The sequence below is a fragment of the Cupressus sempervirens genome, chromosome 5 (assembly GCF_028749045.1).
Source record: "Cupressus sempervirens isolate cs-2001-9-10 chromosome 5, ASM2874904v1, whole genome shotgun sequence".
In the NCBI taxonomy this organism is placed as follows: Eukaryota; Viridiplantae; Streptophyta; class Pinopsida; order Cupressales; family Cupressaceae; genus Cupressus; species Cupressus sempervirens.
Genome location: NC_143122.1, coordinates 275,310,221 through 275,322,321, shown reverse-complemented (window position 1 = coordinate 275,322,321; position 12,101 = coordinate 275,310,221). Strand labels below are relative to the sequence as shown.

The window sequence follows — 12,101 nt, the reverse complement described above, 5'->3', positions numbered from 1 at the left end:
TCAATCTTAAAACATTTAAAGTTATAATACCAAATTATTATAGATTTAATATTTTTATGTTATATTAAATATTTGATAATTACTTTAATATAATATTAAAACTGTTAGTTTGGTTTCTAAAGGAGTTAATAATAGTAGTTAACATAGAAAATTTGATTTATTTAAATGGTATATTTTAATTATCATTTAAAAATTACTCATTGCCTATAATTTCCAAAGTCTACCAATCTAATAACTCAATATATCACTTCTGTAATATGTTACAAGAAAACAAAAGCAACAAAGAAATTTTACTTCAAAAATATATGTAGGAGAGTAATATATATCAAATAAAATTTGAACCCTTAACAAAAAAACTTGACATCAAGTCTAAAAATAGGCCTATATAAGTTCATAAAAAGATGGAAATACCAACACACTAGGGTTTATGATCATGTCAAACTGGCCCACACTTCTTTAGATTCCAGTATATTGTGCTAAACCACGTTCTCCTGCTTTTACATTTTTAATATATACTGCAATGACTTCATAATATATTAAAAACATAGAATTTTTTTTTTCACTCAAATGAAACATGAAATATTACAAGGGACTCATTCAAATTTTAGAACTTGATAAATAGTTTCCTGGTAGCTTTTATGAACAATTAGATTTTTAACATTGTATGTTGTTCCACATTTCACTATTCATGACTTTTCTATAGATTGACGAAGTTTGTATTAAATGAGGCCAAAAATGGCTTCCTCGGTGTCTCCCATGGAAGCAAATCTTTAGCTCTATGAATTCATTCTTTTAGTAGCCAAGCCCATGGCTCCTCGAGCTTTCTATTTTGCTTAACATTCCTGACATTATTACCATCCATGGTGGTGATAATCTCCTAAGTGTGGACCAAATTGATTCACATATTTCTTCTTCCACCAACAAAGTTTTCCATAGGTGAGTACTTGTTTAGAATAATGAGCCTTCTAGTTTCCATTGGTGTCTTCACAGAAGATAGCAGAGCAAATTATGGAGGTACTCTATAACTCAAATATGGCCTCAACACCATCTCTAAGTTGCTGGTTAACAACGGTGCCCAAAAATCCTATTCACCCACTGTGCTATCTATGTAAAATGTATCATAGATGGTTATCAACATCTTCATGATTCTATCATTGAAGCTTGCCCTGCATTCATCAAAGCCAATGGTATGGGCATATTTGAATACATGAGTAACAATTCTAAACCAAATAGGATTTTCAATGATGGCATGGCTACTAATAAAAGTCCTTTAATTGCTTATATGGTGAAGAATTATGATGGGTTTAAGAGCTTCAAGAGTGTAGTGGATGTTGTAGGAGGGGTAGGCTCTGCAATATTTGTAGTTGTAAAAGAATATCCGGACATTCATGGCATCAATTTTGACCTTCCTCATGTCAAAAACATTGTTGTTCCCATAAAAGGTCAGTAAGAATTTACATCTCTAAACTTTATAGAAAATTAGTAATTAGATATTTAGAGTGTGGTACTTATTTCAATTTTCTCTATAGTTAGATAATTGGTATCTATTTTTCATTTCTAAATTTCATGGAGAAGAACAAATTGTTTGAATAAATTCTTCTATAAATGTAGGAGTAGAGCATGTGGAGGGCAATATGTTTGAACAAATTCCTCTAGCTAATGTTGTTTTTTATGAACGCGTGCCTTAAAATTCTATTGAACAAAAAATAAATTTAACTTCTGATATGTTGATTTCATAACTTATTTTTGTTGGCTTTTCTACAGTGGATTTTGCATGACTGGGATGATGAACAATGCTTGAAAATCTTAAAAATTTGTTATGAAGCAATACCAGCTGATGGGAAACTATTAATTGTGGATGTAGTTATTGATGAAGAAGAAGGGATGAAGAGACAAGCAGGATTACTATTTGATATGTATATGATGGCTGCTTCTACTAGTGGAAAACAAAGAACATGGAAACAATTTGAGGAGCTATTTTACAAAGCAGGGTTCAACAGTTATCATGTCATTACATTACCTTTCCTTCAATAATTCATAGAAATTTCTAAATAGTATGTGAGGATTAGTTTCAAAGAATAATTGGAATAATAGGAAGAACCATCTCCATACACAATGAAGATTATAAGTGTATAATGAAAATGTCAAAGATGCTTCTGCAGCAACAAGATCTAAGACATACCTCCAACTTCTACAAACACTAAATAAATATATCAATGTGAAAAACTCACATTCAATAGTAGTACCAAGTCACCCATTGCATCATAAAATTTATCTCCTACATGAAGATCCTCCAGGTCTACACCTACATAGTTAACATGCCAATATCAAGTGAAACCAAGATCTTCACACCAAGAAGATACAAACCAAAACTAGGAACTAATTCTACACTTCCACGTCATCATTGTCACAAGTTCCCACTAAACTATCTATCCAGTATATGCATGACATCAAGATGAAAATCTATCTTTGAACCATGAGAATCAACCAAGGAATCAAACCATCAAAGGACTCAAAGTGCACATCATGAGCTCAAAAGAAACAAAATAACCATGATCCTTAACCAAGAAGATATACCACCATAACCAAATCAGTATTCCAAACCAACGAGCACCAAGGATGTACCTATATATCCAATTATGGAATGCCAAAATCCATATCACCATGACTATATCCATGAATCGAGCTACTAACTCTCAAAGTTTTCAATCAGTCATCATAAAATAGTCAATTGCAATCCTCCACCATGACTATACTTAGTAACAACATCTTGTCCCTTCTACATGAAGAAAAATTAGAATATTATGTGATTTAGGGCATAGAAAACCCAAATCCAAGCCAACAATCTCAATATGGATCAATAATGAAAGATTAGTAGGTAATTTAGACAACCCATAACCAAGCCATAAATGTAATGTATAAGTATACACTACTTATAAAAATACACAACTTATAGACCCAACAATTCATTATACTATCCAAATCAAACAGTAATAATCATATCATCATGAGACCAATCTAAAATATGAAAGAATTATATAATGACATCAAAGACAAATGTCCAAAAGATATAATGTTACCACAGTCACAATATATCATAAACTATTCAGATCAATATATGACCAAATAAATCATGTCAAACCTACACCAAATTTAAACCAATGTATAGATCTCTCCAAGAGCTTTACGTTGACTACTCAAAATCCAAAGTCTAACTCCGGATGCCCAAGTTATACCCAAATTTATGCTCTAAATAAATGATTTCTAAATTTTGGGCTCTTAAAGCTTGAGAAATTGCCAAAATCACATATTCAAACTTGCCTCAAGTTTTAGTGCTTTGAATTAGCTTTCTAATGACTATAAGAAGTCTAAAATCTAATTTTCTAAGAGAAAGTTATGGTCATTTTACTAAGACAAACTTTTTACCATTTTTATTGTGATTTTTTTTCGTGACAAAAAATTCCAATGGGATTATATTTGGCAATCGTCATGGGCCGAAATTGAAAACCTTTTGCATTTTATATCAATATAGACAAACTACGACATATTATATATTTAAATGTATGGAAAACCAACAAGGATCCAATAGTGAGGTCTATTTTTCCTAAGAGGTCATTTTTGCAAGCTCTCCCCTAAGACCCTAATTTAAATAAAACATCCAAAAAATTCTACTTGACCAACAATTTCACATGCAAAAAATCTACCAACATCCCATCATAACAAAAAAACTAAGCTCTAATATCTACAATAAAAAACTACAAAGCTCATATATCTTGCTCATTTTAAATTATCCTCTCATGTATTCAATCTAGGGTTACACCAACAAAATCATAGCTCTGGTAGCACTTGTAAGGAAACTTACAATAAAAAATATAATCATTTATTCATTTAACTCATAATATATTTGAACTAAATATGTAATTGAAATCCACATACAAGAGAATATACAATATACCCATAAAATGTGACACAAGATATACCTTGAGAAACCCTCATTGAGGAAAAACTAGGTAAAAATAAAAACTTGTGTCTCGTTTTAGGTTGATTTATCAAAATGATAGAATTTGAGTAATTCTATCCAAAAATCAAATTTTTTTCGAACATATGGTCTAGATAAGTTCATTCTAGCTAAGTTATATATGGTGTGGCACTTTTCCAATTGAAAATGTCTATTAAATGCATGCTTTATACTAGTTTGTATCCAATTACTAAAGAAATAAAATTATTTCAGAAGACTGACATTTCAATAACATATACTATTTTTTATGAATTTTTTTTAGTAACATATAAACACCATTTCATAGAGCTCAAAGTCAAGAATATTCTCATATAGAGTTTATAGTGTTTTAATTGGACATAGTATATTGTAATTAAAACATTCTACAAACACATATTTTAACACTTGAAAAGATGTCAATTTTGGGAAAGAAAATAAAATTAAATCCTATTTAATTTTTTTATAATGGTATAAAGTTCTAGAGGAGAGTCCTGTTCAAGAATGTATAATTTTTCTTTTGGTTAGAATAGATTTGTTTTCAAAAATGTGGTGGGAGATGAAAACTATTGATTTCAAGTGAGTTGAAATTTGAATCAATATAAAAGAGAAAATATAGTTCTAAAGTCAATTTTTATATTTGATTGTTCTAGTTATATATGTTATATATAACATAAGCTTAGCTCAAATGGAAATAAGTTTATTTCCTTATAGTTTTATTATGGGAACTAAATCCCTAATTTTCAACATTTTTTAGCAACTAAAAAATTATCTATAAAAATTAGAAAAATATATCAATTCTTATTCCAAATAACTATTAGAAATTATAATCCTAAACTTCATCCATTTCTACACATTTCATTAGTTTATTTCATTTTCAATTCTAAATAATAATACCAATTTTATGTCATTGAAGGTGAACAGTTATAGTTTTGTTAGCCTTTTCCTTTGCAAAAATAAGACATAGGTTTGTACTTTCACCCCCTAGATCCCAAAAGTATCCATCACCATGTATTCTTCAACAAAAATATCATTGCAATAAAAACATAGAATTCTTAAAAGCCATAACCACAACCAAGCAATTCATGTGAACAAGCATGAATCCACACATCACATGCTATGTGTCCAACTTCACAAATGCTCCCTTGGCTAACCTGTCAAGCCTTGTCCCACTTGACTCTTTCCTTTTCACCTTTTTCCCTTTTTTCCCTTTTTTTCCCTTTTCTTTACAACTACCCTTGTGGCTACTTATATAGTAGAAAGTTCCACAAAACGATGAAGTGGTATTACATAAACCATGTGCTAACTAACTCATTGACACTATATTTAATAGTGGATATTTAATTCTTTTTCCCCATATTAAATAAGTATATCTTATATTATTACAATGTTACAATACAACCCATCAAGTATATCCCATAAGAATCTTTACATGTTGCACACTCATCTAGGTGGTCTTAGGTGTTATTATAACTAAACATGGACAGAAATAACAATTACATGCAAATATAAATAATATCAGAAAATAATAAATTGCATAGAAGAGAATATAAGACACCAAGATTTAACTTGGTTCGTCCAATCCTGGGCTATGCCCACCAAACAATGAGTCTAATATTATTACGATCTAGTGATTACAACTTGTTTACAATATGTAATCCCTTATAGCTCAATACCACCACAAAAAAATAATATTGAATCACACCTTATAAAAATCCCTAAGCTTAAGCCTTTTTTTATATGATATTTTTGTCGCTTTAAGGTCATAATTAATTACAAAATGTTGGTTCAAAATTATCGATAAAATAGACCCGATTTTTTTTTGTACATTACTTTCTTGATCATTCACCACAAACTAACAATCTCTCACTTGGGTACTAATCAAGCTCTACATTAGATAATAATCTCTCACTTGGAGACTGATCCTATAACAATTCTGCTACTCTGTGAGGCTCCCAATGGATCAAACCACCCTAGAATTAGTTGTTCTATTAATCTAATTAGTCAAGAAGACCAACCGAAGTTGAAGAGGAGTTCAAGTTCTTCCTTGTCACTACCTTTGTAAACTCACTACATTTGTAAACATAACTACTAGATTTTCATTTGTATGTATCTGTCCATCTTTAACTATCCATCACACAAAACTAACCAGATTATTCACAAGATGAATAACACTCTAACTATTTGTAAACAAGTAATTATCCCTTTCATTGAGATAATAGGTGTTGCACACATTGCATAATATTTTTATATTATATTATTTTATTTTATTATATAATGTTGCATCTAGAAGGATGTGCAACATGAAAAGATTCTCATGGGATATACTTGATGAGTTGTATTGTAACATTATGATAATATTTCATGTAATTATTTAATATTGAGAAAAATAATTAAATTTCTAATATTAAATGTGGGATCAATGGGTTAGGTAGCACATGGTTTATGTAATACCACTTGGTGGTTTTGTGGGACTTGCTACTATATATTTATATATGGATTTCAATTATATATTTATTTTATATCTATTATGGATTATGTGGAAATGGTTATATTTGTTGCGAGTTTCTTTACGAGTGGTATTAGAGCTATGATTTTATTATTGTAACCCTAGATTGATCTATAGGAATGCATGAGAGGATACAAGAAAGGGTAAGATATATGAGTTTTTTTAATTGCAAATTTGAAAGATTTGGTTTTGTTATTATGATGGGATGTTGGTAGATTTTGGTCATGTCAAATTGTTGAAAATTTTGTTTTTTTGGATGTTTCATTTAAGTGATGCATTTTTATTTTTTTTGCGGTGGGGGGAGCTTGTAGAAATGACCTCCTAGGTAAAAATAGACTTCACCATTAGATCTCACTCAACATTTTCATAAATTTTGATATATAATATGCCCTAGTTTGGCCATGTTCAGAGGAAATGAAAGACTTTTTTAGTTTTAGCCTGATATGACCATCAAATTTAATCCCATTAGAAAAAAAATCACAGTGAAATTGGCAAAAATACTGTCTTAGTAAAATGGCCATAACTTTCTCTCAAGATATAAGATTTTAGACTTCTTATAAGTGTTGGAAAGCTAATTCAGAGCACTACAACTTGGTGTAGGTTTAGTCTTATAATTTTGAAATATTGTTAAGTTTTAAAAGTCCAAAAGTTAAATATTCTTTATTTTGAGCATAAATTAGGGCATAACATGGGTATATAGAGTCAGATTTTGGAATTTGAGTAGTCAATAGAAAGCTCTTGGGAAACTCTACACATTGGTTCAAATTTGGTGTAAGTTTGGCATGGCTTATTTGGTAATATATTAATTTGAATAGTTTATGTTATACATTGACTATGGTAGCATTGTATATTTTGGAGATTTAAGATTTGATGTCATTTTATACTCAATTCATATGTCAAATTAGTCTCATGATGATATGGTTATCAATATTTGGTTTGGATATGTATGATGACTTGTTAGGTCTACAAGTTATGCAGTGTTCTAAGCAGTCTATACTTATAAGTGCATTTATAGCTTGATTATGAGTTATCTTTGCCCATTGATCTTTTATTATTGATGCATATTTAGATTGTGGCTTGTATTTGCATTGTCTATGCCCTAAGTCACATGATTTGTTAATTTTTTTTCATGTAGAAGGGGTGAGATGTTGTTACCAAGTATAGTCATGGTGGAGGATTGTGGTTGACTATTTTATGCTAATAGATTGGACATATTGAGAGCCAGATGCTTGGTTCATGGATGTGATCATGGTGCCATGGATTTTGGCATGGCATCATTGGATATACAGGTACATCCTTAATATTCATTGGCTTGGATTCTTGACTTGGTTATGGTGGTATATATTTTTGGTTGAGAATCATAGTTATTTATTTTCTTTTTGAGGAGTTCATGATGTGCTCTTTGAGTTATTTGATGATTTGATGCCTTGGTTGATTATCATGGTTAGAGGATGGTTTTTTCATCATGATATCATGGATAGATTGGATACATGGTTTAGTGGGAACATGTGACAGTAATAAGGTGATAGTGTAGGATTATTTCCTAGTTTGGTTTATATCTTCTTGGGTTTGGAGATCTTGGTTTCACTTGTTACTGACACTTTGGTTGTGAGTTTTGACCTAGAGAATACTCATGTAGGAGATGGATTTTGTGATGCCATAGGTGACTTGGTACCACATTTGAGTGTGAGATTTTGACATTCATATATTTATTGAGTGTTTGCAGATATTGGAGATTTATCATTTATCATAAATCTTGTTGCTACAAAAGTGTCTTTGACATTTGCATGGTTCACTTGGTCATCTTCATGGTATGTGAAGATGTTTACATCTTGAGGACTCATGGAGTTCTGTGTTATCTTCATATTGTGTGGAGATGGTTCTTCATGGTACGTGGAGATGGTTTTCTTCATAGTTTGTGGAGATGGTTGCATCTTGAGGACTCATATGGTTCTTGGTAAAGGTGTGCTTTATGCTTTCATTTGACATTGTAAGAATTTTTCTTAGAAAAAAGTTCACCCAAGACCAAGGAACTAAAGCACAAGCACAAGCACAATAGTAGACCAAAAGAGTACGATTAGAATAATGATATGATATTCAATTCAATGTAATTGATATAAATTGATATGATAAGTACACTAGAGTTGCCTATATATAAAGGCCTCTAAGATGCATCTAGAATGTCTAGGAGTTAGCCATATGATAAGGCTCACAACTAAGCACATGTATACTAATAGTGGATTATCCTCCATTAAGCACAAGAGTAAGTACGATGATGAGAGGATAAGCCTACAAAGGTGTAGCATAGGAAATTATGTTGTAGACACTATGTGCTTAATTAAGAGTGCAAATAATTGTGTTGTTGACATGAAAACTTAGTTAATTATGAAAAATCCAATGTTGTAAACACCATGTGCTGAATTAGAGTTTCTTACTATGGTGTTATCAATATAACAGCTCATAAGAGTACATAGACTTTTAAATTTCTCACCTAATAAATATTAAAATAATGCATTGACCTAAGTAAACTTAAGTAAAGTATAATAAGTAAATACTTATTTACACCAACACCCCCCCTCAAGTGCAACTTAAAGGAATGCACTTAAGCTTATGAAAGCTAGGATGAAATGCAAGATGGGTTTTGGCTACTAGGCCATGTTAGGTACCCATGTACATAATGCAATGAAATCTCTCATAAAATGGAGAAAGAGGGAAAACCCCATGGGAAAAACCCTCCCCCAAAAAGAGAGATGAAAAAAAAAGATGCATGGATAGATGGAGTAATCAAGACCCCCTCATTACAATATACATCCAGTATATACAAAAGAGAAGAAGGAAAAAACTCCATAAGAGGAAAACATCCTCTCCATAAAAGAGAAGGAGACAAGGTAGTCCCGCCCACTAAATGTAGAGTGTCAATCAGTGATAGCTGCTCCAATGTAGAAGTTTATCCATGACTGTTGAATAATGTTCCTCCCCTTTGGATGAAACAATATCATAGGTACAAATGAGATGCTTCCCCTATGTCTATAAAGAATCTCGATGATGAATGGTGTCTCATAAACCTACTCAACTATCCTTGTGTTGATGTTGATGGTTGCCCCTTCTAATACTATAGAAAAGAACATGTGTAGATCAAGCAAGGATGGATGTAGAACATACCCCAAAGAACCAACTATCTCCTCAAGTGATAAAGAGACTTCCTACAACTACTTTGCATAGGGATCCACAATCATATCAACTTGTAAAGATTGATCATGTAGAGAATGGATAGGAGGGTCAAAGTGAGCCCTTGCAACAATTGAAGAAGGATCTTCTTCATCAAAGAGAAGATGTATATCATTAATGATGTCTCCCAAATCTTCTATGTGTGACTCCACAAACAAACTTGAAATATCTATCGAGATGTCATCCATTGATGCTGGAGCTAGAAGACAAGGTGTACCTTGTTGTTCTAAACCTACCACTGTGGCTATGGATGAAGTATTCACCTCAACAAAGAGAAGACAAATATCATCAATGATGTCTCCCACATCTTCAATGCGAGACTCCATGAATAAATTTGCAATATCTGAAAGGAAGTCATTCCACGAAGCTGAAGTAGGAAGACACATATGGTGTTTCCTGTTGCACTAAATTAGGAGCATCTATATATGGAATTGGATCAATTGAATCAATAGGAGCATCAAAAGGTGGGATCTCATCTAGAGTTGAATGAACCATTGCTGAAATGACTAAAGAGAGGATGCCATCTAGAAAAGGAGGGACTCATGGATCTCCATATGATTCCCAAAGAGCCATCCAAACATCATGAAGAAAACTTTTCATACGAAGAGGAGAAAAAGATTCTTTCGTCATACTACTATTCATAAAGCGAAGAAGAAGATGATGACATTAAAACCAAGTAGGACTAGGTGGCACTATCTTTGAAGATAGACAAGGAAACACTTCCATATGTTCTCTTCTTAGATGATCAATGATTAAGGCACTCCATTTCTGATAGTTCCTCGGTGTCAACTTCTTTCTTATACCAGACTAACATATGTGAGAAGACTCCATGAGATCAATAAATGTATGAACCCCCCAAAATGTAAGAGAGAATCAAAGAAAACCCCCTAATGGATGATTTAGGCACTTTATAGCCACTTGCCAATTTAGGGCCAATTTTTGAAAGTATTATTTTTGTCTACACAAGCCTATAATCTGATTGCTGATATGGAAAGTAGACAAAAAATTATGCACTTTCAAAAAAAATAGAACCTGATTATGTGTCTAGATGAACCTATACTAAGCATTTGAAGTGGCAAAAATTGAGATTTGCGGGTTGCAAATAAATTTATGAACAAAGATCTCAAACCACCTACACCAATGTGTAGATCATGAAATTCTAACCCAAACAAAAAAATTGCTTGAAAAAAGGAGTCTGTATGAGGGAGATATCATTGTTTGAGATATCCTTGTTTGAAAATCACCTCTGTTATTATTTTTCCTAAATCACAACCATCGTGCCTCCAAAAATCATTTGACTCTAGATTTCACCTCGGATGTCCAATTTTGATGAAACTAAAGTCAATTTGGGTTTTTTTTGACCTTCTGAATATGGTGCCAATATTTGATTAGCACCAACAAGCTCCAATCTTTGCGTAAAACAAATCTCTCCTAATGGCTTGATGGCCAAATTTTTTTGGAATATAATGAAAATCCAAAAAATAAATATAGATTCAAATGATAAAATATGCAGATCTAAAATTTAAATTCAAAGATCTAAAATGCTCATACTAATTCTGAAAATCAGGCCTCCAGGTGCTACTTTGCAAAAACAATTGCCTCAAATTTGACTACGGCCCAATATAGGTGAATTTATAGTCAATTTTTACCAAATAAATATTTTGAATGCAATGGTGAGGTCATATTTGGCTCTAGATGCTCCTAATATCTATAGATATTCTAGATCTAGATTGAGGTGTTGAAGTAACAATGGTCTTGAACAACTATGTGAAGATAATCTCCCCATGCTCTGATACCATGTAAGAATTTTTCTTAGGAAAAAATTCACCCAAAACCAAGGAAATCAAGCATAATAATAGACCAAAAGTGTAATAAGTAAATACTTATTTACACCAATCCTTGGAGTTAGGATGGTTTCATTATTATGTCATGATATATTCTTGATACATATTTAGAGTTGTGACATGTTATAGTATATTCATATGGAGTATGTTACCTCTTTGGTTGAGATGGCTTAGATCATATTGTCAAGTTTATGTTCTTGAGGCCATAGTTGGAACTTTGACAATGATCTTGGTTAGTTTCTTGGTATTGAGTATACTGACCATAAGTTGGACACTTCATAATATTGCTATGTTGCATTTGGTGTTGGCATAGATTGATTGGTTACATGTGCTGATGGATACTTAGAGATGGTGATGATGCTGATTTATATTGGATTAGAGAATTATTTGTTGGGATAGTTGATGGTTTCAGTAGGAAGTTCAAGAGGCATTCACCTAATATGAACTTGAGATGAGATTTTTCTCAGATGAGTCTTGGTTGGAGACTTAGATATCTTGATGAGCATTCTCATTCCCCACTCTTGTT

The 12,101-nt window shown here is 31.9% G+C and overlaps 1 pseudogene; it reads left to right on the top strand.

Moving 5' to 3' along the window:
• Window positions 1-735: 735 nt before the first annotated feature.
• LOC149555643 (caffeic acid 3-O-methyltransferase-like) lies at window positions 736-2,055 on the top strand (annotated as a pseudogene).
• The last annotated feature ends 10,046 nt before the right edge of the window (window positions 2,056-12,101 follow it).